Genomic DNA, 27,983 nt, shown 5'->3' with positions numbered 1-27,983 from the left:
CAATGTATTCCGGGACTTTAGATTTTGTTCCCTCTTTATCAGCATCCCTCCTTCGGGTTCACGTTTGCCAATCTCTCAATCACACTTTTTCTCATTTAACTTTAACTCTTACGATGCAGGATTCACTTCCCTTAACTTCAAAATCATCTGTCGATCAAAGACTTTTGACTGTAGAGAGGAATTGTATGATCACTTTGACCCCTCTGCTCGCCTATCCCAAGACCTTCTGGTTTTGGTAGTTTCAATAATCGGGTAATCGGCCAGAGTTTCCAGAGTGTGCACGTATGTTGTGCCAGACTCCTCTGTTGCTGGTTTCCCCCCCTCACATCAATCGTTCGTTATGTTTTCAAAGTTCTATTAGCCCTTTGCTATGTTTTGTTCCACACAGTTAGGTTTCTTATAGACTCTCCTCTCGACTCACCGGCTATGAAGAAGGGCTTGGCCTTCTCTCTCGTTGTAGTCAATGTTGGTAGCATGGAGACAAGCGTTTCTCCCCAGCTTGGTTATCAGCTGAGGAGTGTCTTGTGTACCATTGACATCTGCTGCAACACACAATGGATATTCTTCACAGACTTACGATTCCTTCTGCTGAGGTTTCACGGGCCTTGATCAGAAAAGGTAAGGTTGCTTCTCTCCATGTCACCCTCTCGGTATGCGCCATCTTTCTCCTCCTCTTGAACTGCCATGTTGAGTTACCTCCTTGGACATGCGGTCTGTCTTGCTCGTATTATGCTCTTGTGCTCCACCTTTTATCCCTGTGGGGAAGGGAAAGGGCCATCTGGTGTAGGTGGTTCTGGTCAATTGCCTGACTTTGCCTGACCCTGTTGTGGGACATGTCAGGTAAATAGCTTGAGTGTTAGTCCATCGTCCTTCGCAATATGCGAAAGTGTTTGCGTCGGAAAATGGGGAGTAAAGTGCTTGTGTATCCTACGTAAGAGGTTGGGGAAAGTTGTCAGAAGAAGGGGCATACAACATCTCACCCATCAGTATACCACTTCCACTCCCCGAGGACCCCTGATCCAGGTGATCCTCCCTCACTGGTCCACCCCCAGCAACTGATCCAATAGCGATGGCAGTGTCCTGGCCACCTGGATGACAGATCTCAATGAATTGTCAAGGGAAACCTTCAGGTTTCTCACAGTTGTCAAAAACAGTATTGTGACATATGCCAACATATTGCATGCTACATATAAGGGAAAGAACATACAGAAAAGATTGGCTGTTTCAGAGTTATGGACTTATCATGCATTTCTGCTCCATGGAAATTACTTGGCTAAATACGGCTGTTTGTTGAGCACACTGCACCCTGCCTTACCCTGCCTGAGGACCGGCCGGAGGACTGCTGAGGACTGCAGAGGGAGGTTTACAAGAGAGAAGCAAAGTGGCTTCTGCCACTATAAGGGAATAGGGAAGTTACATATTCCCCTTCCAGGCACGGAGCACCTGCGCGTAGTCCGGTGTCGAGTCCAGTCACTCGCCAGTCAACCAACTGTCTCGAGTGGCTGGCCCGACTGCAGCCTCCCTATCAGTATAATGTCTAAGAAGTCGAGGGAAAAAGGATCAATCTGGCCATAATACTTTGCGGGAGCGTACCATCAGCCTGCAGATATTTTGACAACCCTGCAGCCGTACGCCAGCTGAGAGAGACATGAACTCCTGTGAGGCACTGGGGGACCTTGGGCTTCCCAGTGACGGGCCTCAGTACTTGGCCTGCCAAGGTAAATTCCAAGACTGTCTAATTTTCATACCCCCAATGCTGGTCATGCTGCAGGCGCCTTCGACCTCCACCTCTATCGTGGAGGACAGGCCTGATAGAACTGACTCCCAGCCCCACAGCCTTCCCCTTCCCTGTGGACCGCGCTCTGCAGAAATAACTGAAACAGAGTGTGTTTTAACTCAATCGCTGCTGGATATACTGGGGAAATTATTACAACTACTTGCCTCTGGCGGGTTGCTTGACGATCCAAACCTATCCCGGACTATGATCGGAGTGAACGCAGAGAGCGCTGCTCTAACTAGCATCCTTTTGGGATCCTTGGATGATCTTAGTGAGATGTCGAGGCAGTAGGATCTCATATCACCCGTTTTGACCATGCGCACCAAGACAAACGACCAAACAACCTTGTGCCAGTCTCCTTTGGCTCTATCTATGAGCATAACTGTTCCCTTAGGATTGTTGTCCTCTAACTCGATGGCTCCACCAATAGTGCCACTGGGAAGCACCCATTGTCACGCTATTCAAAGAACAGCTATGTGACATGTCGTCCTACGGAAACTGCATCATTTGACTGGTCTTCTAAAAACATGGCAGCCATCATGGGATCTCGGCCTCTGTTCTCTGAACCCCACCGTGACCCAACCACAATCATTCCTTAAATGGTAATGGAGGGGCCAGCAAACACAAAAGAAGAAGAAGCAATCCCCACCACGCATAGCGACCACTAAAATAAACTTGGGCTATCAAGAAGCCTAGTTGGTGCAGGGTAGCAATGTCATGGGGACCTCAACAGGGTGCACTGAGACTCAAAAACCATGCCCAAAAGATGACTTGACTGATGCAGAATTATTGGAAGTTACAAGGGACAAGTTAGACCCAGCTAATACTCCACCAGTGGTTTTACTACCGTGGGAGGAAAGCGCGATGGCAGGCCACTTGAGCAAAGAAATGGCCATTACTCTTAACCCTCTGAGGAAAAGTCCAATATCCTTAAAGACACTCTTTAGAGTTGTACCCCAACTCCAGGGGTCTAGATAGTAGGCCAACTCTGTCCCTCCTAAAGCTCCTACCTCTGCCGGCCCTCACCCTCTACCCATAAACAAGTCTATTGCAGGACCACCCCGGACAAGGGTCCGACATCATGCACAGGCCGCAACATGACCGGAATGAGTACCCATCATGAGTCCAGTAAAGGACAATTAGGCTCTGGGGCTACACAATCCAGCAATAGGTCTGCAGGGAGTGTATCCCCAATTTCTTTGGTGGAAACCAACCTTGAAGATCGGTATGCAGATAATAGACCTACTAGTTCACTTGAAGATCAGCCGCTTTTGGAGGCTGGCTCGTAACAACTATATGGTCGGCCGGAGTCTGAGGAAAATGCTAAACTGCCAGAGGACCAACATCCTCACTCATATCACGCATTTTAATAAGCGAAACCACAAAAACAGGATCCATTTACTCAGATGTCCATTGTCACAATAGCTATGGCCCCTTTCAAGAAGCTTTACAAAGCTATTCATGACATTTTTGCTGACCACACCACCTTGTTAGCAATGCCACACACAAAAATGATATTTTAGGAGGGGTGTATCACTGGCAAAGAGCTGACATCCAGACTGGACGCCCCAGGGGCCAACTAGCTCTCTCTACCTCTCCAGTACCGAACTCCGGGCGACTACCCAAGAATTCCATGCGCACCACAAAGGCCTCAATCAAAAGCCCAGTCAATTTAGAGAGTTTGCCAATGACCACCAAAGCCATACAAAAACCGACTAAGGGTAACAGCCCAAAGGACGGGGCCGATGCCTCCTCCATCCCCTCTAAGAGACACACAGTGCCCTGTGGTGAGATTAGGAATTCACCTAGAGACTTGCAGAAAGGAGAGCCAGTGCCGCCCATTGTAAATCCTGACCTAAGTGCTGCAGACCAGATTTACCCTCTCTTTGGGAAACCAGAGAAAGGAACCCCCACATTAAGTGGTAGACTTAATCTTCGACAAAGAAGAGAGGAGTCGTAAAAACTTCATAAAAAACTGCCTGATTCACCTAAAGTTCTGATGCTGGGGAAATCACCCGATGACTTCACGAGCCAAGCCACTATTTACCTGGAATCCCCCTTCAGGAAAGGATATGGACAAACATTACATCAGCCAGAACAGCTGAATTCAGACCTCCAGGACCTATCGGCTTACTCAGTGGAAGTAAATGAAGCCGATATCCCATTCCCTGTAATGGGAGCCCCCCCTATCACCAATGTCGACGGGTGATGAGAAGCTGAGACTTCCGTGTCCACGATCCACTCTGCCCTCGGGAACGAGGAATCGTCAAGCATCTTTTGAAGGCTTGCCATTTTTAACATTATCTGAAAAATGTGAAAGACTGATCTCTGATTTTCAAAATCAATCATCAGAGGGCCTTAATCCTAACAAAACATTGCGGCCTAGGAAGCATAACAGTACTCGTCTGCTGCCATCACCACAGAGTAACAATGTGCATAGGCAATATCACAACCAAAAAGATAATATACCACTGAACAACAGGGAAAATAATAAAATAAGAGCGCGGAATCTAGGGACAGGCCATAGTAACAAAAAGAAGGTCCTGCCCATTTCAGACAAATATAGGGACAAGATGGAAATAAAGTCATTAATAACCGTTTTGAAACACACCCCTAACCTGAAGCAAGACTATTACAGATGCCTCAGATTGGAGAGAGTCGTCGATAAAGGGGACATGCTTATCCTAAACCATAAAAATTTAGTTGGCCTATGCCTTTTCATTCCACGCCTTAAACACCTCTCAACTGATGACATTGCAATAATTGAATTTCGACGAGTGTCTCGAACCATTCACATTCATCTACATTCATCTACATTCAGTAGCGACAAAGAACCTCATCCTATCTGTGGTGCTGTCATGACCCACATCCAGAAACCCCCCTGGCAAGCCCATGGGCCAGGAGGGGTCTTGGCTTGGGTCTCCAACAAACTTAGGCATCCTTTGCCTAGGCCATCTTGGGGCCAGTCCTGGCACCTTTGGCGCCAGGCTCATACTTAATAAAGACTTGTGTTTAGGGAACTACTTTATTTCAAGTGCCAGCCAACATGGAGGCATCCACATAGCTTGGCTCCTTGGAACCAAGCTATGCGGTATAGTGTTTTGGGTGTGGTAGCCTAGGAACTAATTTACCTGGACTACTTTCTTGAAGCTATTTAAACTTCACCCAACTTGGATAACATGCTTCGCGTTACTTTGCAATCCTGCAACGTGAAGCTCATCGTGTTCAGCTGTACCCGCGAACCTCGGAAGAACAGCATCTGTAAAGAGACAAAAGGACATTGTTAACAGCAGCAGTTTACCTGTAATTTCATTGTTAGCTGCCCACAGCTCCTGTGAAAAGCATCCTAGGATCAGAGCGTCTCCCGGACCGGCGGATCAGCAAAAAAGGAAGAAACAAGGCATTAGACACTTTTGGAACATAACAAATTGTGCCGAAAAGCTTACCTCGCAAGTCGCCCCTCAACTAGCATCGCCTCGGGATTTCATACACCGGGTGAGCACCGCGATCTATGGGAAAGAAAAGACAACATGTTAGCAAAGGCAAGGCATCATAGCGCTGCGCATAGCGCCTACTTACCGCATCAAAGCACTCTTTATAAGCCATCATTTACTGGCGAGACACAATTCAGCCAATGCATCACATTGAACTTCCGCACACCTAAGGAAGAGAAAAAGACATTATTTAAACCAAGAAAGGCATGCAAGAATAACAACAATATAGAGCAGCAATAAGACCTACCTGAAAGACTCAAAACGGGCCGGGATCAGTGAAGTAACTAGATTGCATTCACCCACAAAGGACAACGTGCCCCTGCCAAGAAGGCAGGACGGAGAGCACACCTGAACTAACAACAAGGTGAGGAGAGGTCCAGAGGGGCTGCGGGCATACAGGGTGGTGGGGGAGTTGCTTACCCCAGTTGCCCAGTCTTGAACATTGCCCACCTGTATTCCAGGCAGAACTTCCCCGCTGGTCACACCTGGAAACCGCAGAGAAGGATACCAGGGCGCCATGGAGACATCAGAATTAGATCAATTGGCCCAATTGTTAGGAGAACTTTGTGGTGAGGTTCATTCTGCCCGACAAGAGACTAAAGCTCTCCGGAGAGACTTATTAGTGACTAAAGAGCGCACTGAAGAAATTAGCAGGCAATACTTGCAATAACAAGCAGGACAGACGCCTCTACCTGGAAAAAACCCAACGATGCAAAATCCTACCATGCCATCGACTACCTCTACTCCGGTACAAATCATGTTACCGGGAACAGTTCCTTTGGCACCACTGGAGAGGTTTGCAAGCGACCCATGGAAATACGCAGCTTTTATGAATCAGTGTCGCCTTCACTTTCTTTGCAGACCTGGATCATTCCCAAATGACCAAGCTCGGGTAGCCTTTGTTTTATCATACCTGAGTGGTAGCGCAGCAGATTGGACGGTACCATTGGTGACCCATGATGATCCTTTATTACATGACTTTGAGGGATTTCAGAGGGAAATGGAAAAACGTTTTGCTTGCAGACCTGAGAACAAGCAGTGTACAATGAACTCCTTTCCCTCCGACAGGGGAATCAGGACTTGTTAACGTACATTGCTACTTTCAACAGATTGCTTGCTGAAGCTAGGTGGCCTGAAAACAAAAGAACCACGTTGTTTCATCGGGGCTTACGAGGTGAATTAAAAGACGTTCTAGCTCAAGTGGTTGATCCTCCTAGAGACTGTTCTGAATTCATAGATTTGTTCGTACAACTAGACCACCGGTTGCACGACCGAAAAGCAGACCTTTCCAAAATGGACCCTTGGGCTGTGTACGTTCGATCTAGAGACAACGTAACTCGAGTGCAAGAAAATACCGTGGAGCCCATGCAAATCGGAGGGGTACGGCCTCCACTAACAAAACAAGAGCGAGATAAAAGGAGACAACAACAACTATGTCTGTATTGCGGAAAACCAGGGCATTTCCTGAAGGACTGCCCAGTGAAACCTCCAAGGAAAATCGTCGGGGCCACGGAAAAAGATGAAGAGAAGGAATCTAAGTCGGAAAACTACCCACCTCGGCAAACGTAGAGGTCAGTTTGTCGAGTGAAAGAAAAGAGCCACCGACCTCACACTTTGCAATACTGGTGATCTTAATTAATAACCAACTGTCGTCAAGAATGCATACTGTTGAAGCATACATCAACAGTGGAGCTGTTGGGAATTATATAGATCAAGACCTGACTGCAGAGATGGGGCTTCCCCTATGTTCCAAGCCGACTACAGACAAGGTGACTACGGTGGATGGGACAGAAATCGCTTCCAGATCCGTAACCCAATGCACAGCCGAGATAACCTTGCTGTGCCAGGACGGACATCGGGAACTTATTTTGATCGATCTCATCAAGGCACCTCAATTCCGGCTTAAACTAGGGATGCCATGGTTAGTCGCTCACAACCCTTTGATTGACTGGCGGGAAAGGAAATGTACCTTCCCCAGCGACTGCTCCCCAGCCTGTTATTATCAAGAACAGAAACCTGCTTTCAGTATCTCTACGGCTCCCTGACCTACAGCATGAACTTTGGGAGTAACTAATACCTTGCCTGAGGAATACCATGATTTCCAGGATGTATTCCAGAAGGACCAAGCAAACATGCTGCCACTGCACAGGCCCTGTGACTGTCAGATCGACCTTGTTCCAGGTGCTCAAGTCCCTTGCAGTAGAATCTATGCTCTTACGGAACCTGAAAACCTTCATCTGAAGTCCTATTTAGACCAGTACCTTGCAAACGGATTCATCCGTCCATCAAAGTCCCCTGCAGCCAGTCCTTTGTTCTTCGTACCAAAAAAAAGAAGGGGACTTAAGAACCTGTATTGATTACCGCGCATTAAACCAGATCACCGTGAAGAACCGTTAACCCTAGCCACTTATCCCTGAAATGCTGGACCAGGTCAAAGATGCCCAGATTTATACCAAATTGGACCTTCGAGGAGCGTACCACCTGGTCCGGGTCAGAAGCGGAGACAAATGGAAAACTGCTTTCCGTACCAAATAGGGTTTGTACGAATATATCAAGTCATGCTCTTTGGGTTATGCAACGCTCCTGCAGCATTTCAATATTTCATGAATAACGTCTTGAGAGAGTTAATTGATGTCTGCGCCCTAGTGTACATAGATGATATCCTAGTGTACTCAACCAAAAAACAGGATCATATCAAGCACATCCGTTCAGTCCTCACCAAGCTCCGTGAACATCATTTATATGCAAAGCCTGAAAAGTGTTTTTTTCACGTCACCAAAATTGAGTTTCTGGGTTTTATTCTTACTCCAGGAGGGATCAGAATGGACCTGCATAAAGTAGACGCCGTTTTGAAATGGCCATCACCAACATCAGTAAAAGGGGTACAAAGCATGTTGGGCTTTGCGAACTACTATCGCCGCTTCATAACAGACTTCTCTCAGGTCGTACACCCGATCACCGTATTGCTATGAAAAAACAACAAAAAATTTGCCTGGACCGAAGAAGCAGAAAAAACTTTTCAAGAACTTAAGAAAAGGTTCACCTCCCCGCCAATCCAGCGACATCCTCACCCAGATCTTCCTTATATCGTGGAAACGGACGCTTCCAGTATACCAATGGGAGCTGTCCTCTCACAAAGAGATCCAGAAACCAGCCAGCTACATCCAGTGGCCTTCTTGTCGAAAAAATTCTCACCTCCCGAGATTAATGATGCCATCACGGACAAAGAACTCTTGGCGATCACTACCTTCTCAAAACGGGCCGGCATCAGTGAAGTAACTAGATTGCATTCGCCCACAAAGGACAACACGCCCCTGCCAAGAGCCCACCTGAACTAACAACAAGGTGAGGAGAGGGCCAGAGGGGCTGCGGGCATACAGGGTGGTGGGGGGGTTGCTTACCCCAGTTGCCCAGTCTTGAACATTGTCCACCTGTATTCCAGACAGAACTTCCCTGCTGGTCACACCTGGGAACCGCAGAGAAGAATACCAGAGTCCCTACGGCTGGGTGGCATCCCCGTGGATACCAGGTGAGCGTAACAGGTGCCTAACTTTTTAGCTATGGGATTTTATATTACCGATCTATTGACAAAGCTCCTTCCCTTGGAAAACTCAAAGAAGACTAAAGGTACTGAATACAAATGGAACTTAAAACAGCCCAGGAATGGGATGCCTACAGTCAAGAGCACCCAGAACAACGATAGTAGGAGAGCAGTTCAATCCACCAAGAGGCTTAAAACGAGCTTCATCCTGACGATCGATAGGAAAAAACAGCTCAGGGTAAAACAGTGACTTTGAGAACCTCAGTTACGGTGGAGCCCTGGGCATGGCTTCCCGCAGTCTTAGTAGCTAAAAATAAGAACTAGCCAAGAAAGGATAAAAACAGGGCTCCCAATGCAGATACCCTGATTTCATGGAACACAAGGGGTTTTGTCCATTTACCCCAACTGGCTGCTTTACAATGGGATCAACTGGACATGGTTTGCTTACAGGAGACCTGACTGCGAGTGGAACCCACCCTTGATGGCTTCGCAGCCCTGGTTAACCTGGCTATTGGAGGGCTAAAATGTAGGCCTAGTGCAGGTCTTTTAACTTTGATAAATGTGCAAACTGGATTTGAGATCGTAGGAAGTGTTAACCCATCCCCTTGCATACAACACACAATTCTACGAAAAGCAGATAAGTCAGGCAATAAAGAGCCTCCTATGCAGAGCCATCTATCCATACTCAATATCTACTGGAAACACTCAAATGTCCAGCCGATAATTATGTTGGAAAAAATTGTGGACGCAATCGATGTGGGCCTTGCATATGAAAACTCCTCTACCATCATATGCAAAGACTTCAACATGCCTGATCATGGTATGTATAATAACATACCAGAGGACAGAGGGAATTCAATTAGCTTGAAGAGTAAGATAATACTTCGGTATGAATTGCATCTTTGTTTCTCGAGAAATGACTTTGCTAATAACAACTATGGATGTGACGGTAACAGACAAAAGTGATCATAGCTGGTTGAGACTAACTTGGACTGCTTTCTAATCTATTCCTCATGTAAAATGGATAGCTTCAGTGACAGCAAGTAGTCAAGGAAATTGTCTGAGGATGAATGCAACAAAAATCAATCAAGTTGCTATGGCCCTAGCTAACGCTATGAGACGGCCCTCGACTAATAACCCTGAAGGAATGGTGGACTATACACGATTGCTGTTGTGTTATACGTCAAAGAAATCTCAAGGACGGGCCTCTGACAAGTAAGTGCATCAGCACATCTACGACTCGACCCTTGTACAGAAACATAAGGAGATGAGGAAAGCCATACAATTTAAAAGGGCACTGCCGAACACGTCTCAAGAGATGCAACTGAAACAAATTAAGTCCTCCTACAGAACCTGGTGCAAAAATCATGAAGCCACCCTCATACAAAGGAATGTAGAGAGCATGTCTGCAGCAATTAAGGAGAAATTGTCAGCTCAAATGTGGACGCTCTTAAGAACCCTGTCTCAAACACAACAGTGCCTTCAAGCCACGGGTGTCAGGGAAGCAGCTTGGTCTAAATTGCACCTAAAGCTTTATGAGGACCCTAATACGTATACTAAGCAAGAACCCCAAGGCAGAGAGGATTGGATCCTACCATATGATCCAGAGGCCCTAACGGCAATGAAAACTAGACTTAATAACTCGAGGGCCCCAGGAGAGAACGGGATCTCAAATCAAATGTTGAAAACTGGACACAATACTCAAAGGAATTGTGAAGAAAAAAGCGATCCCTAAATCGTGGAAGACTGCCAACATCATTCCGATCTTTAAAAATGGAGTAAGATCTGAGCCTACCAACTAAAGGTCTACAGCCCTCCTCGACGTCATGGGAATATTATACACTTCCCGAATACTGAAAAGATTGACCCAATGGCTGGAATGTAATGCTCTACAGGACACATTTCTAGCTGGCTTTGTAAAGGGCCTGGGAACGATCCCCCAGTGTTTATCATCTCCTTGTTGAAAGCTAGAGTCTTGACATCCAACTTTAAAATCCACCTGACATTTGTGGACTTCTCCAAAGCTTTTGATAGCCTAAATAGCACATCGCTTTGGCACAAACTGAGGGAGAAAAACTGTCCATGAGACCTAATCGATCATATAATAGGTCTTCACTCAAACACCACCATTAGAATACGTCTCACAAAAGTGGGCAAATTGAGTGAAAACATTCAAACGCATCGAGGAGTAAAGCAAGGGTGTGCTCTAGCACCAGCTCTATACAATTTTTACATTTCTGAACCTTGTCAGCACATGGCAGAAATTCGATGTTTTCCACTTAAACTGGGTCACACAATTATAACCCATTTAGGTGATCTGGTCCTTTTAGACTTTACGGAAATCGGTATCCAACATCAATTCAATGGCTTACAAAAATATGCAATGCAGAACCACCTACAGATCAATACAAAAAAAAATACCTACCTTGAAGAGGCCTCGGAAAGGATCAAAGAAAATCTTCAAATGGCATTTGAATAAAGAAGAGATTACAAAGGTCCAGTCATTTATCTACTTGGGAATAGCAATCTCTTGCAGCAGGGTGTAATCTAAAGCCGTAGAATCACTAGCAATAAAGGTCAGAACTTTAACCTTTTAATTGCCATGGGTTTCCCCCCCCAGTGCCAAGCCCTTTTTTGGTGATTTCAGTATTTCACCATGCAAGGCCTTCTAACATTTTCTCCTTCATTAACAAGTAAAGCACTGATTCTAAAAAGAAAATACTGCACATTTTCCCTGACCCCAATAATTATATTCTACAGAGCAAACGTTGTTCCAACGCTAACCTGTGGCACCGTAGTACTTATCAATCTCCCGGCAAAATGGTGGGCGCACACAAAGGGGATGCTTCTGGAAAAAATATTTTGAGCTCCCCCAAACAATTGTTATCAGGCTAATAAGAAAAGAACTAGGCCTAAATTCGCTATTGATGGCTGTACAAGGGAAGAAACGAACTCTCTATGCAAAATGCTTGACAGTTTCTTTTGTCTAATCACCTCCTGGGAAGATACAGAACAGAGCAAAATCAGAGAACAGAAATATATCTCGACTCGCAACAAAATTAAATGGCACGATGAGAAGGATAGGCAAAATCGACGCAAGAGGCAAATAAACTGACATAAATAAAGGACAAAGCTAAAGGAATAAAAATAATACACAATTAATGGATAGGAGGACAAATATTGCTTACGCTAGGCGATAAGGGCATTGATGGGGTTTAGAAAGGGAAGAGCAGGGAAAAAAAGAAAAGGAAGAAGAGAGCGCATATAAAGAAGAGAATGAAAAATAATGTAAGCGAAGGGAAGAATGTAGGTATGAGGCAATGAAAGAAAAGTAGAGGTTAGAAGAGAAGAGAATGTAGAAGCACCATGAATGAAAGAACATAGGTTGCAAAGAAGGCAAGAGGAAGATGATCTAAGCAAGATAGTGTGGGTCATTACGAGTACAGCGGTAGGGGGTTAATGGCACCAGTAAGGATGATGGTGCCGTTAAACCCCTACTGCCACATTCCGAGGTCCCTTAGCGAGAGCCGCTAAGGGACCAGGGAGCTAAATACGGGCCTGCTATTTGCAGTCCTGTTATTAGCTCCTTCCCCATTCCAATTGAGCCCTATGGGGGTTCGAATGGGAATGGTTTTCAGAATGGGGACTTACCGGATCCTCCAAGGTTGGAATGACCCGGTAAGTCCCCATTCCGAGAACCCGGACCCGGACGAGTTTGCTTATAGCGCCATGGCTGCCTCCAAACTCGTAATGACTCCCAGTATCTATGTCATAGATGTATCTATGTCAAGATAGTATCCATGTCATAATGGACAAGGGAAAACCAGCCGTCCTGCTACTGCTGGATCTCTCTGCTGCGTTTGATCTTGTTGATCACAACATCCTTACCTCCCATCTCTCCAACGCAGCAGCCACTTCTCCAAACAGGCCTCATCTTGGTTAACATCCTTTCTAGAGGGCCGAGCCATGAAGGTTTACTCCAACCAGGCTAACGCAGCTCCCACCGCCATCCACTGCGGAATTCCCCAGGGCTATTGCACTGCACATACCCTCTACAAGAGCAAATGCTGGAGGCATCGGTTTTCCTCATCTAGCACCCAAACTCTGGAATGCCCTACCTAACTCACTCAGAGCTGAAACCTTCCTAACAGCCTTCTGCAAAACCCTCAAAATGACACTGTTCAACTAACTACCCCCCTTCTTCCCTCCCTCTCCCTCTCCCTCTGCTTCCCTCCACTTCACTGCCTACCCATACTCAATGTTTGTTCCTGTCCTTTTTACCACTGTATCATGTAACTAAGTATTTTTTCCTCTGTAACCAACAAGTATCTCTGTAACAGCGCCACAATTCCTCAGGGGTCATGCACACTTTATAAATGCTAATAAATAAATGAAAATAAATAAAATAGAAGGATAGTGCCGATTGAAGCACAAGACCGATTCAAGGAAGAGAGAGGGTCACAAAAGCCTGCAGGGATCTGCAAGGAATACCAAAAATATGAACATGGGCTGATGAGTGAGATACAAGTAAAAGAATTGGGGATTTATATAGGAAGATGAGGGATAGAGAGGGGTATACAATCAAAAAGAATATAGAAGGATCTCTATCGAGGGAAATAGAAGGAAGGTCAGATGACACCATAAAAGGCAAGCACAAGATGCTGTCTTTAAGCAATACCTTAAACTCTCTGTTCCTAAAGATCTTTCTTCTCGAGCTCTTCGATCATCCACCTCCAACTCCCCCAGGGTAAGTCGCTTCTCCAAGCAACATGTTTGTGGTAGATCTCTTTCTTCAGCTAGGGCCACCCTCTGGAACAACCTCCCTGCCTCCCTGAAACTTGAGGAGAATCATCTCTGGTTCCGGAAGCACCTCAAAACCTCTCTTTGCTTCTGCTTTTTCTCCTCCTCTCCCCTGCTGACTTTCCTGTCTGAAACTGAAAATGCACTTATTAACTGGTCACCCTCTGATCTCGGGCTCAGGTCCCCTCCCCCACGAGTCGCCCACCTGCACTGCCTTCCTGGTAACCCCCACACTTGGGTACTGCTTTCTATATGCCTAGAGTTCCACTACCAGCACTTGACACAAGATGTCTGCACTTACCCCTGCACTTGCCACCAGCTGGCTGTACTTTTACTTATTGGCTATTTATTATATTATCCCATGTACTGTACTGTCCCCTCCCCCTGCCCCCTGCACATTCCTCCATCCCCCTTCCCATGCAATCTGAATAACACCTGGCCTAGTAGGATCGTTGTCTCTGTCTTCCTTCTGCTCCCCCTCCCTTGCCTCGCCACGCCTTGAAACACTTGTGTATTTGCGCGTTATAAATGCTATAACATATCTCATAATAACGCATCATAAGCAGATTAGATCTTGATGATGCGGAAAAGGATAATAGTCATACAAGTTGGGGCATAATGATGTCAGATGAAGAAAGGGAAGAAAACGAGAGGGCACGAAGGGAAAGCACATGCAGATTTTTAAAAGAATCTACTGTAGATAAAGTGAGCAAAGGGACATATCTAGAGGACCCCAAAGAAAGAACACCAAAATCAACACTATACACTGAGTACAAGCACGATTGTGCAGTACAGGGTATGTATCACCGCCTTATTTAAGTAGATTAAGGCCACTATCAGGATGGAGACAAACGGGCAAGACTAGACCCACCTGGAAGACAAGAAGTGTAGGCAGGTATGATAATGGACCAGGATTTTTACAATCCCCATTTTTAGAGAAAGGGAGCGGACAACCACAATATATTCCGTGGCCACAATGGATAAAGATAATTTAAAATGTAAATCACAGAGTTTAATTTCTGCTGCAGGAAAATGGATCTATGAGCTAGAGAGAATGACATCAGGAATGACGTTAGCCATTGGTGACATAAAAGGCTTGGTAGCAGCCATTCTAGGGGAGAGAGCTGGTGGCATTTGGAAGCAAGCAGGATATGCAGGTGTGACTGCACAAAACATGACACATGATGGAGCGCCATTTAATAATTGTAGACCAGATGTATGGTGGGCGCTCAGAGTACAGTATTCCGATAGGTCAGATATGGGTGTGATTATGACTAGAAAAATGGGGGAAATGAAGACCCGTTGCTTTTTTTCAAGATATTCAAGAGAAATGGCATTTTGAGACGCGGGAACCGTGGGATAGAATGGGAGCATTATTTTACCACATTTTGTGTCAGGGACTGGCTGAGACAGTGCAAAGGCAAATGAAGGAACAGTGAGAATGGAAGCGAAACCATGGCCAGAAATGCAATTGATGATTGTGCATCACTGCTGATTGTTAAAGGAGAAGAATAAGAACAGCACTGAAAGTAGGAAACAGGAGGAGACAAAGCTGGTTCAGAAAAAGTTATCAAAACTAGCCATAGAAGGAACAGTATTATTATTATTATTATTATTATTATTATTATTATTATTATTATTATTATTATTATTATTATTATTATTATTATTTTTTGTTGCATGTATAGAAGTGCTCAGGTATCATGGTGCAAGTTACAGTAAGTGCAAAGTATTTACAGGTAGGTAAAAAGCAAGCACAGCGCAGGGATGCATAAAGTCAAATCCCGTAATCAGCAAGAACAGCGCAGGGCTGTACACTGTCAAATGCTATAGTTAGAGTATGTAATAGGCAAGCGCAGCGCAGGGCTGTACAATTTCAAATCTGGTAGTTATATGTAGGTAGCACAGCGCAGGGCTGAACAATGTTAAATCAGTGTTTACAGGTAGGTAAAAGGAAGCCCAGCGCAGGGCTGAAAATGCCAAATCCAGAAGTTACATGTAGGTAAAAAGAGAGCAAACTGCAGGGCAGCACAATCTCAAATCGAGTAGTTACAGGTAGGTAATAAGCGAGCACAACACCGGGGCGGCACAATGTAAAATCCAGTAGTTACAGGTAGGTATTAAGCCAGCACACCACAGGGCTGAACAATGTCAAATCCAGTAGTTACAGGTAGGTAATAAACAAGCACAGCACAGGGCTGCACAATGACAAGCCAGTAGGTACAGCTCAGTAAGCAGCGAGCAAGGTGCAGGGCTGAGCTGTATCAAGTAAAATTGTTCTAGGCAGGTTATATAGCCAAGTAGCACATGGGGCTGACAAGATAAGTGGAGGGGTTAGCCAGCTGATTACACAAGACACACCAGTCTGTGGCCATGGGTGGCGATGGAATAAATTCAAGAGGGAGCAGTTAGTGGATGACCAGACGTCAACAAAATGCAAGCGCATTGGAACACTCTACAAACGCACATAATGGATGTATGGCCCCAGGGTAGGAGTCATAGCAAAGCATTGGCAGGTTTGGAGGGTAGCACACTGAGCGGCCATGTGTTCCTAGGGCCCAGCCAAGGTACAGCATGTTCAAGTTGTGTTGCAAACAAAAAGTGCACACAAGGACGGTGTGGTAGCTCTAGTGGTTGGGTAGTGGGCGAGTTAGACTCATCGCCCTGATGGAATAGGTATAACCAGTAGAATATGTAATTGATTATTCAGGATTAATGGGGTGATGGAGATACACGTTGGGCGGTAGATGATAACCTTAAAGAATGCTCCTGAAGCATAAGGGACTACATTAGTAATAGAAACATTGGAGTAACAGATGCGTCAGTTTAGAGGGGCGGGGAAAAGGGTGGTACACAACATTTGGTGAAGGGCAGAGATCTTACCTTGTAAAAGAATGATCCTGTGCCCTTATGCCCGGACAGGCCCAGATAGAGGTACAGCATGGCCCTTAAAGGTGCCTCTTTGAGAGGGTCAGCATCTCCTGCCAGCTTCCAGGGCAGGACGAAGTAAAGTGAAGCCATGGCCAATCTGCCAACTGCAGAGGCAGGCTTCCTCCAAAACAGAGGCACAGTGCAGTGGTAGTGAGGCCACATTGGTCATGTTGGAAAGGAGCACATTGCTCTGCAAATGCTGGCAGAGCCCATCAGAACTTACCTGTAGCTGGAGGTCAGGTGGTGGACATTAGGGCTGGTCATGAAACTTTGTGGAATTGATGAGTAATGAAGGTGGAGTAAAACATGAGATGCGAAGAGCGAAGCAAAAAAATGCAATGCATCCCAGAGACCAGGGTGGGTATAATTTCTGGCCAAAACGAATAATGAATGGACCTAGAGAAGGAGGCCAAATTGAATTTCAAAATCCTAAGGGTGGAGGAGGATTTAATGGCTGAAAGTCGCAACAATGTTGGAATTGCTGCAGAACAGGACACTTAGCCAGAACATGTAGAAGCAAAGGTGGTATGCAGCAAAACTGGCAAGGTTCTACAGGGGGGATGGGCTATGTTTCTGAAATATAATACAGAAACAAAGGAGCATTATGCCAAAGATCACACGCAAGCTCATACACGTGCACCACAATCACAGCAAACACAGCAAGCACCAATGCAAATGCAATCACCACAAGGGTAACCTCAACAAGTGCAGACACAACAGGCCATGATACCACAATGGATATGAATTCAGGAGCCCTGCAAGTACCTGCACCTACATTATGGAGCATGACCATGGTGGGAGGACATTCTTTCACAGGTACAGGGATGCATTTATATCCACTGTAGGACATCCCACAGAGCAACCTGATGCGTTTGGTACTATCTGTGACACCAAAGCCCCAAGAGGAATCAAGGCTCAAGGTGACGATAGGACACTAGATGTTTTCATTTCTGTTAAACACTGGAGCAACTCGTTCCATGCGGGAAAATATCCAATGTCAAGCATTGACATGAATGTGCAGGGATTCTCTGGGTCAAGTTTAGTTCCTTTTGCAGTTTACAATCTCTCTAGGAGAACATGATATGTCAATGCCATTATTATATTCTAGGCAGGCGCCAGTTAACATATTAGAGTGTGACTTGACAACAAAACGTAACATGACGATATCCTTTACTGATGAAGGAATAGTGTGTTCCACTCCAGGGATACATTATATGAATGTGAGGGAGTTTACATTAGCCTTTACAGGACAGAAGGCATTATGAGGAGTTCTCTTAGATTCAGAGGTATTCTTGTATGGAGTGACAGTTTGTTTTTATCAAGGTTACCAAGGTTGAAAGCTAAACTATTAACAATACCTGATGAGTTTTTGTTCGGACCAGAAATCTGCATGGATTGTTGTTTTTTGGATGATGAAGAAGGGCATACTAACCCCTTGGAGTTAGAAGCAGCAGTGGTCAGAGAGAAAATGGTGGTTCTTCATGGGACAGATGATGAGGGAAGAGGATGCAGAATAGTGATAGCCCTCAATGAATTATACAAGTTGACAGATTTGAGAGATGAGGAGCTGTTTGAGGATTAGTACTCAGATGATGAGTTCGTATTTTTCATAAATCTCACTTTTGGATTAATGTAGTGAATGCAGAAATACCACTGAGAATGGCGCAAGTAAAAAAGACAGAGTCATTTTTTCAGGAAGATTTAGAGAAAGTGCCAAATACTTTATAGACCAGAAGTCCATATGATGTGGATATATATAAAAGAGTAGGAGCAGTTAAACCAGGAGATCTTTTTCCACAAGCAAAGCAATACCCCATGTCTAGAGAAATGGATGAAGGTATATTTGAGACAATTTTTGCTTTAGTGAAGCAAGAAATACTGGTCCCATCCGATTCTTCATGTAACACAGCTATGCATCCAGTGAAAAAATCAACAGGGGCATTGTGGAGATTCAGACAGGAACTTCGCCCTCTAAAAAGTATAGTCAAAGCTGAATTTCCTTTAGTTCCGAATCCTGTGACAATATTGTGCAATATCCCATCTAAGGCCAAGGCCATCTAAGAATATGTTCTTTTCAATTCTCCTTCATGAAGACTCATATCATTTGACTTCCTTTTCATATAGAAATATCCACCTGAAACACACTGGTTTGCCCCCTTCAATCTTTAACAGAGTGTTCCAGATGAATTTGGGCAATGTTCAACTCGAAAGAGCAGTAGTTCAATACATAGATGACATTTTGGTGTGCAGTGAGACATAAGAAAGATGCAGAGAAGATTCAATTAAGCTTATGAATATACTCTCAGAGAAATAAGGTAGACAAAGAAAAGTTACAATACTGTCAGGAAGAACTCTTGTATATAGGACAGTTCATTTCTCATGAAGGAAAGAGACACCTCAGAGAGCAGAAGCAATTATGAAACAGTGAGAGAAATGCAACAATTTCTAGGCCTGTATAATTATTGTAGGGCATGGGTTTTCAATTACATTACATAGTACTCTGCCTTCATCACGCTCGACCATATCCTGTGGACTTATACTGCATTCTCAATTCAACTTCATTTTGGACTTGCTGGGTATATTCTGGACTCATATACCATCAAAATTACTATTTAAACTGCTTGTGTGCTTCAACTAATACATACAATCTATTCATGTTATCCAGTTTCTCAAACCGCACACCATATGACTATTTAGCCAGAACCCCCGTGCACCAGCATGCGTGCACCCAGCTGAGAACCCGCTGAGTACTGACTGCCGACCACTGAGCCGCGGTGCAGTGAGTCAGTGCCACAGCTCTGTTCTTAAGCTCTAAAATTCTGTCTCTAACCCCCTTCGCCTTGCAGCAAACTTGAATTGCTCTTCTCTGCTGACAGATGTCACCAGGCTGTTCAACTAAAATTCTGGGACCCATTAGATTTGTCCTACTTGCGGTTTCTCTGTGACACCCAGCTAGACTCTTATTGAAATGAATCGCCTTACTGCGGGCATGCTGCGCTTCCCAAATCATTTAATGCAATGACAACTTCTGATGTAGTCTCCAAAAAGTTCGGGCTGGGGCACGTCAATGTCCCCTCCCCGTAAAACATTGGGTTTACTCCCGCCATCCGCCCCTTTCTTTCGAATGCGGAGACCGCCGGAACTGCGTATCCAAATACGCAGGGTTTGAACACTGCCTATCCCCCTCTTGCTTCCCACCGAGTCCCATCCCAATCCAGAATAACTGCGGCAGCTTTGTCGCACATGCTCTCAGAAGCAACATGCAAGGCTGCACTTCATCTTCAATTACTCCAGCCGATACTGACACTTTTTATACACCAAGCTATTTACCAGAGTTCTCAATGGAGCCCCAGGTTTTCAACCCCGTACATTCTGTTCAAGCTCTCTTGCCGACCACTTTATACTCACAAGTAGTGAGACCCGCAAACGGAAGAAATGAAGCTGGCAATCACTTTGGTCATCACTTGACTAACCTCCATAACGTAACCCTCCCTCTCCCAATACCTTCTTCTCACTCCACTCAATCTTCCAAAAATTCACCTGCTCCAGGAACAGCACCCTCACTGAACCTCCAGCAAATTAACGTGGAACACTCAGCTCTTTCAAACTCCGCCGAGCTATACCCCACTGACGCTCCAGAGGACATCATTTCATCTGGTGATTTGGATTCGTCCTTGGTAGCCTCGTTTTCCAAACCAGTTCCACGTCCATCGTTCGGGTTTCCTTCAATTTCAAATCCTGCCCTAGAATCAGCTCTAACGTCCATAAACAGATCAGTTACTCAAAATTAATTGATGGCTCTACTTCACAGCAAACTTGACTGGCTTGACACAAATAGACCAAACTGCCCTAATGTTGAAGTGGTTACTCCTAGTGTTTCTCCTCCGACACTTGAACATCAAATTGTGATACCTTTGGAGATGCCACAGATCGAAAAGGAAGGCAACAGTATTCCAACTGAACCCCAATCTCCCATGCCGTCTCATATTGATGACATTGAATGCGATTCTTCAGACATTCAAATTATAGAACAAACGCTATACAATGTTTTTTCTAGAACCTCCCAGAACAAAAGGAGGAGAAGAAAAGGAAATAGGAAACACACATTTCAGAGATTCAATGATTCCAACCCAAATCAGAAAATCAAACAAATAAAAAACAAAAAATCAAAAAATGTAGCTTCTCCTATAATCAAAAACTAAAAGATTTGTTGCAAATATTTCCTCATCTCAACACTTGCCAACTGATGTTGTTGAAGAATTGGACATTCATTTACCAAATTTGCCACAGGAATCTGCAAATTTAGCCAATTCCCTCGATCTGGTCATTGACATCTCCAAAGGTAAGACCCTTGACAATCTAAAGCCTGTATGCAATATACCTTTAATTGACTGTGGAATTTCCAATTAGAGAAATATGAACACTACGCACGAACAACTCATGAATTTTTCAGTGTATTCACACAATAACACATCTATTGTTGAGGATGTTCATCACTGTCTACATGATTATTTTAGTGCCAAACATCGTTTGAAACAGACTTTTCATGTAAATTTCGATATTGAACCAACCTCCTTCAGAACGATGGCCCAAAGACGTATTGAAATGGCTTTGAGTGCCCCTAGGCCTCAGGAGAAAACAGTTGTGCAAATCGCATCTCTGTCTTTTTTGCTTGGTCTTCCTGTAAAGTCTGCTCAAACCCAGTTAGAACATCCTGTGCTGATAACTGATGACACTCATGCCTTTCCATCCACAAACCTAGGTCATTCTTCTAGGTTCCTTCTTCAAACAACCATAGAAAAAATTCATGAAGATTTCAGACCACATACTTACTATCCAGACCCCTTGCTCGTTAAAGATGGGAACATTCGCATCACAATGCTCTACAGATTATACTTTGATCTTTTTCCAAACCTCACAACAATCCTTACGGTGTTCAACTCTATCACCTCCTTGAAACAGATCAAATCCAGTGACATTGAATCAGTGAGATATCCAATTCCTGCACAGCAAGACATCACTGTGATTACTATTCCATCACAATTTGTTAAAATTAAGTGTGGGGTGAAAGACAACAACTATTTTCTAAAGGGATGCAGCTTGAAGCCTTATGCCTACTTCCCTAGTAAATCAAACTTTACTGCTAGGTTCGATGCAGGCAATTTCAAATAAAAAAGATACACCTCCCTGCAGCAACAACAACATTGCTTGCTGTAGATGAACACACGTTGCTCGTCCAACTATTAAACCCCCTCCTTCCAAATGGGATAGGATCATAAGTGCGAAAATAAAATGATCTTCATCAAACAGCGAACTAGGACAACTCCCCAGACATTACACATGCATGCTCTGTAGCATCCTGGAACACCAGGGGTTTTTCTCATCTACTTTTCACTCAATCCTCTGAGCTAAAAGAATTTGACATAGTCGTTTTGCAAGAAACTTGGATGCTGACTGCTCCAATATGGGAAAACCATCAAATCAAAATTGTACAAGCCTCCAAACCTGCAAGAGGTTGTCCTGCTGCAGGTCTTCTAGTTGCAATTCGTAACGACTCTCAGCTTTCTCTTGTGGCATGGCCATCCCCTGGTCCAGGCATCCAAGTTGTAAAATTGACTACTAGCAATACAAACCATCCCCTCTTTCCTAGTAGTGTTCTAATAAATATTTATTGGAACACCATTTCACCCACTGAACCACAGTTCACTGATAAAATTGAAAATATTTTGAATACAATTTTACTTGAACCTTATATAATAACTACAATAATAGCAGGCAATTTTAATATCAATTGTCCTCTTATCCCCTATATTCATCCTAATTCAAGAGCCTCAAAATGATTGAACTTAACAAACACAAGAAAGCTTACCATGCTTAATGGCTCTTCTCCGGACGATTCACCTCCGAGACGTACTTGGACCAGAAATCTGAGTCAATCTATTCTAGACTATATTTACATCTCTACTGACTCAAACAAATTAATTACCTCATTTCAGATTTTACCTTCCTCATCCAGTGACCATAACATCCTGAAGGTTTGCAGGATTCCTCACATCCTCTCAAATTAATCTTACTTTACTCACAAAGTTGCAATAAACAGTGCCAGAAATCACATCAAATGGTTTCCTGGTCAGATTTCTAAACTACATTAGAGGCTTATACAGACTGACTCTGAATTACTTCCTTCTATGCAAATCTTCTATAATGATTGCATCATAATGTTGAAACAAGAGAATCGCGGTTGAACTCGGCCAGCGTTTGTTCACAAATATCCACGAATACCAGCTATTTTCAATCTTAAACTAGAGCTGAAGTGTGCATAAAGAATATCCTCCGCCAAATTGTCTAAAAGACTAAGGACCCAGTTGAAGACAAGCTATAAAAATACAATCAAACAACTACTAATAATACACAAGCAAAAACAGGTGGAATTAATGCTAAAAACGCTTATCTCCAAATCATCTGGAGAAATATAGAAAGTAATTAATAATATGCCATCCAATGCACAGCGATCTGTTCTTTTAAACACAATTTCAGAGTCAACTTGGATCTCTAATTTTCAAACACTTTTGTTAAAGTCTTCCCTGCAACAAAGTATGCATTTCACAACCCAGCCTGATCTATGACAACTCAAATTTGAGACCCTAGATAATATTATTATAATAAAAACATTAAGCTCATCAAGAGCCCCGGGTCCTGATGACCTAGCAAATGCAATACTAAAATTTAATTTTGAGACTTGGGCTTTGCTCCTTGAAACTGTTTTTACAAGAGTGATAGAAACGACCAAAATTTCACCATCCTGGCAACAAGCTATTATCATTCCTATTGTTAAAAACGGAGATGAAAGGGGCCCCCTAGGGGTCCCTAACGTCTATGGAAACAAGGCGAGTCACCACACACGATAGATACGCCAGACACAAGGTTGTATTCCCAAAGCTAGGGTTTATTGCAAAGCAAAAGTCTCAGTTGGCCAACACGGTCTCACGCCCCGCAACGTGTATCTCTAGACCTCGAGGGACGCAAGAGAGTAAATTACGTACATCAGTTACATATATACAAAATTCATATCAAACAATCAGCTATGACATGTTTAACACCCCCCTTTATTGGGTTTCTTTGAACTTGGTGTGATGATGGATATTTAAGACAACTATGACACCTTCAAACATCTATTCTAGTAACAATTTGCAATTTGTGAGTGCAGAGGCATCTTTCAGTTGTTGAACAGAACACAGCGCTTCTGTTCTTGGAAGCAAGCTACATACGGGGGTGGTGAGTTGCATTCCAGACCTTGCTATCTATGAGGTGCTATTCCTGTCCTGGGAGCTGACACTCTCTAACGGGGCTCACCAAAGGGGGCCGTAAGAAAAGCATAATTCAAGCCTTTAGCTGCATTATTCTAACATATTCTACCTTATAACGAGACTGGCTGGCAGCTGCGAAATGATTAAATGCCCTGCAGCTCTGCTTCAAGGCTACAGGAGGGAGGAAGCCGGGCATTTTTCCTGGCGCTGCCTACGTTGTGTTTCAACAAACTCTCGTTATCCTCACGGCCCTGCGGCCTTGTCCTTTTACGTGCAGACAACAATGTTTTACAGTCGAGCAGTCTAAGCTGAAAATGTACTGCGAAGCAATAAGAACAGAAAGCAATGAGCAATGGTTAGAAAACAAAATGGCGATTCTTGTTACATCAAAATGGTCGTTCATTGGCAAACTCGAAAACCTATATTCTGTCATATCGTGCATGAGACGGTTGGCCCACCGCCACCAAAATACGTTTGCAGTCACACAGTAGAGGTATCCATTTTTCTAGACTGACAACCCTCCTTTGGCCGTATGCCAAACGTCTCATCTATTTATTGAAACCTCCTCTAGTGATGATGAGTCTGAAGTACTTATGTCTGAATTGTTCATGCTATTGTAAACATCATCGTCTTCATTAATATCTATAGCCATCAATTATTTTACTGTTTTCATCTCATTTGTGTCTTGGTCAGCTCGACCATGAGGTTGTTTTTTCTTTGTCATCATATGCATACATCCCTCCGTACATCCCTCAGTTACCTCAGCGCAAACTATTGGTAGGCAATGTATGCAACAACAGCACGTTAGGAATATTCCAAACACAACTACCAATATCGAAAACAACTTCCATCCCCAAGAACGTAATATTCCCCAAAACCAAGACCCTATTCCCCAGCCTCCTTCTTCAGTAGGGAGTTCGGACATGCATTTTCTTTATCACTTCAAAGATAGTAGGGGAATAGTCATCGACAAATACACAACACGCTGATCCCACTATTTTGCAGGGTCATTAACCTGATTCCTCTTTCTTCCAATGTCATATTAAATAGTATATCTGTCGTTGTGTTTATGGTATTTTTTAGTATTCTGGACAGCTGCCTTATATTATAGGAGTTCACTATCTGCCGTAAGCCTGGAATGAATGATTTTGCTACATCAGTTGCTATCAAAACACCCTTGTCAGTCCTTTTGACTCTAGTTCTGGATAGTCTGGCCATGTCTGCTGTTTCTAAGAGGAATACTCTTGGGAACAGTAGACCTAGGTAACATGTACCTCCCCAGTTTCTGGGCAATCAAGGATATGCTTTCTCTCCAAATATAAAATAATCTGGATCTCCCACATATACTGGTTCTATTTCCCATTTCAATACCACTGTATTCATGCACCCAGTATATGTTACGACTGAAAAATGGCCTTTCTTTTTTAGACAACAAGGGACAGTTCTTGGGCTATAATTTACCGTGTAAGATGGGGGATTGCGTCTTTGTCCCCTTCTGTTCTTACAGGAAACGTCATTACAGATGTTTTTTCTGGTAGGGACAATCTATCTCGTATATTTTGTCGTGTTATCTTTCGCGTACTTTTCCTCAAGGGCTCTGGGGCCATTACTTGTGCTTTATGGAATATGGAACAACCCACAGGTTTAATTGTTACTTCCTCAAACTCATTCATGTTGGTTCTGTCTAATTGAACCGTACTACTCGCATTCCATTTCCCATAGAACATTGCACCTAAAGATGCACTACATGCAGAACTTAATGGAAATGGCTGTACATACCACCCTATTCCTTTCCCAGCATGCTGTGGTAAATGGGCACATACTCAGCAATTTGTTTTCTTCAGAATTGCATGTGTCATTCTTCCATTGGGGCAGGGTATAAGTAATCACCTGAACCGGGCTTTCAGTAGTGGATATATTAACTATTGGTAAAAACATTTCTAATGGGTGTATCGATTCCACATACCATAATATGAGGGCTGTCGTTATTGGTGCTACCAGGCTCATAAAGCACATAATTATTGTCAGTGCCAGCATACAATTTGTTTTACTATGCGTTTTTCTTAAGCTTACAGTCTTTATAATTGACTCATTCTCAGCAGTGGTGCAGGAGGAGGCTGGAGCTGGTCCCGACATGTTTCTCATCGTCCTTCTTCTTCCTTATTACAGTTCGTCGTGGATATCTCTCTTCATCGCGCTTGCTCTAATGTCAATAAGTTCAACGGAATTGTCACAGTTCAGTTCTGACAGTCCTCTATAGCCTGGATGTATTTATTTGTTTTTAGGCAAGATCACTTGTCGTTTCTCATACTGCTCAGAGGACCTTTGATCAGTTATCTTATTGCCTTAGTACCATGTGCGCCCAGCTTGTCCGCTCTGGTTCCTGACACATGTACTTTTTATGATCGCACCGAGGAGCCGCGAGTCTTGAATTGTCTGACTTGCACAATTCTCACGCGTCTCTCCTCTACACCTCTAGTTCCTTCTCCGTCCATGAGCTGAACCAGAGGTTGATATAAACACCAAAGAACTGTGGATCACTTTGTCTTTCGAGGCCGCAAGCTGTATCGCCTCACTCCTGGTATCGTGTGATCCGTGAACAGTGCCGGTGCACTTCCAGATTCAGGCTCAAAGTCAGCCTGTGGCGCTACTGCAGGTGCTGGTGTGCGCCGCGCCAATGATGCAGATTCGGTCTTTGGCGTGCTGGCAAGTGCTGGTGGGCGCCAAAGGGGTACACGGTTTGTTTCTGCTGGTATTTGCAAGGCAGATTTTGTGTCAGCCAACAGTGATGTCGATTCTGCTGGGCAACGTTGGGGCACTCTTTGCCCTTCCCCCTCTTTGGCAATCGTCTCAGGCTTTGTTTCGAGTTTCACTTCTCGTTTTGGCAGATTTGGTGGCTGCTTACAGGCAACAGTTTCTTCCGTTTCTGGGACCGCTGTCTCTTTCCGGTCATCTGGGTCAGGAAAGTCTTTCAGTGAAGTTGGACTCTTTTTGGCATGGGTGGCATGGATCCACGACTTCCTCCCATCCACCCGTATCGCCGTCTGCGTTGCCAAGAGTACTTGATAGGGCCCGCACCACCTGGGTGCTAACGATGACTTTCTTTCAAATTTCTTTAGCAGCACCCAGTCTCCTGGCTCCAGCGTGTGCCCCGGACCGGTGTATCTCCCTGGTAATGCCTCCTGGTCCTGCTGACAAATCAAACACAATTGCTGCATTAAAAGGCCACAATAAGTACTAAGCACAGGATGTTCTACCTCACTAAGTCGTTTTGGCTGTGGTGCGGACCATACATTTGCCGGCCTCCCCATTACGATCTCGTACGGGGAGAGCCCAGTTTTAGCCTGTACAGACGTACGCATGCATAATAGTGCTATTGGTAATGCATCCACCCAACTCAACTTGCTTCCCGAACATATTTTACTAATTTTTGATTTGAGAATCCTGTTGTGCCTCTCCACAAGACCGACTGAACTTGGATGCCTTGAACTATGGATTCTCTTATCAATCTGAAGACCTGCACATATCTGTAGCACCACTGCGCCCACAAAATGTGGTCCATTATCGGACCATGGGACACGGGGCAAGCCAAATCTGGAAAAGTATTCCTTAAGCATTACTTTTGCCGTGCTCATTGCTGTGCAGTCCTTCAAGGGATATGCCTCCACCTACTTACTGAATGCACAGATCACCACTTAGACGTATTTTAAGTTTTGGCATCTCTCCATCTCTATGAAATCAAAATGGATCACCTCAAATGGCATAGAGGGCGGGCCAAAACTGCCTATTGGAGTCACTGTTCCCTTTCCTACATTGTGTTGTAAACACGTGATACAGTTCTGCACCAACCTCTCTGCATTCTTCTTTATGTTTACATTCTGCCACACTGTGGATAGGTGCTGTATTATCTTTTTCGCACAGATGTGGGTAGGGCTGTGGGCCATTGTGACCATTGCAGTCACATAGGAATTTGGCAACATCCAGTTTCTAGTTCCCTTGTCCACCCAACAACCTTCGAGATCTAACTCAGCAGAGCCCTCTGCCCACCCTTGTATTTCATCGGCCGTAGCTTCGGCCTGCATTTCTTTGACAGTGGCAACTCCATTTTATATCATACAGGGTACTTCCTCAGT

This window comes from Ambystoma mexicanum, chromosome 3q (genome assembly GCF_040938575.1).
Source record: "Ambystoma mexicanum isolate Mex_15411 chromosome 3q, UKY_AmexF1_1, whole genome shotgun sequence".
Classification (NCBI taxonomy): domain Eukaryota; kingdom Metazoa; phylum Chordata; class Amphibia; order Caudata; family Ambystomatidae; genus Ambystoma; species Ambystoma mexicanum.
Note: the sequence above shows the minus strand (reverse complement) of the source record.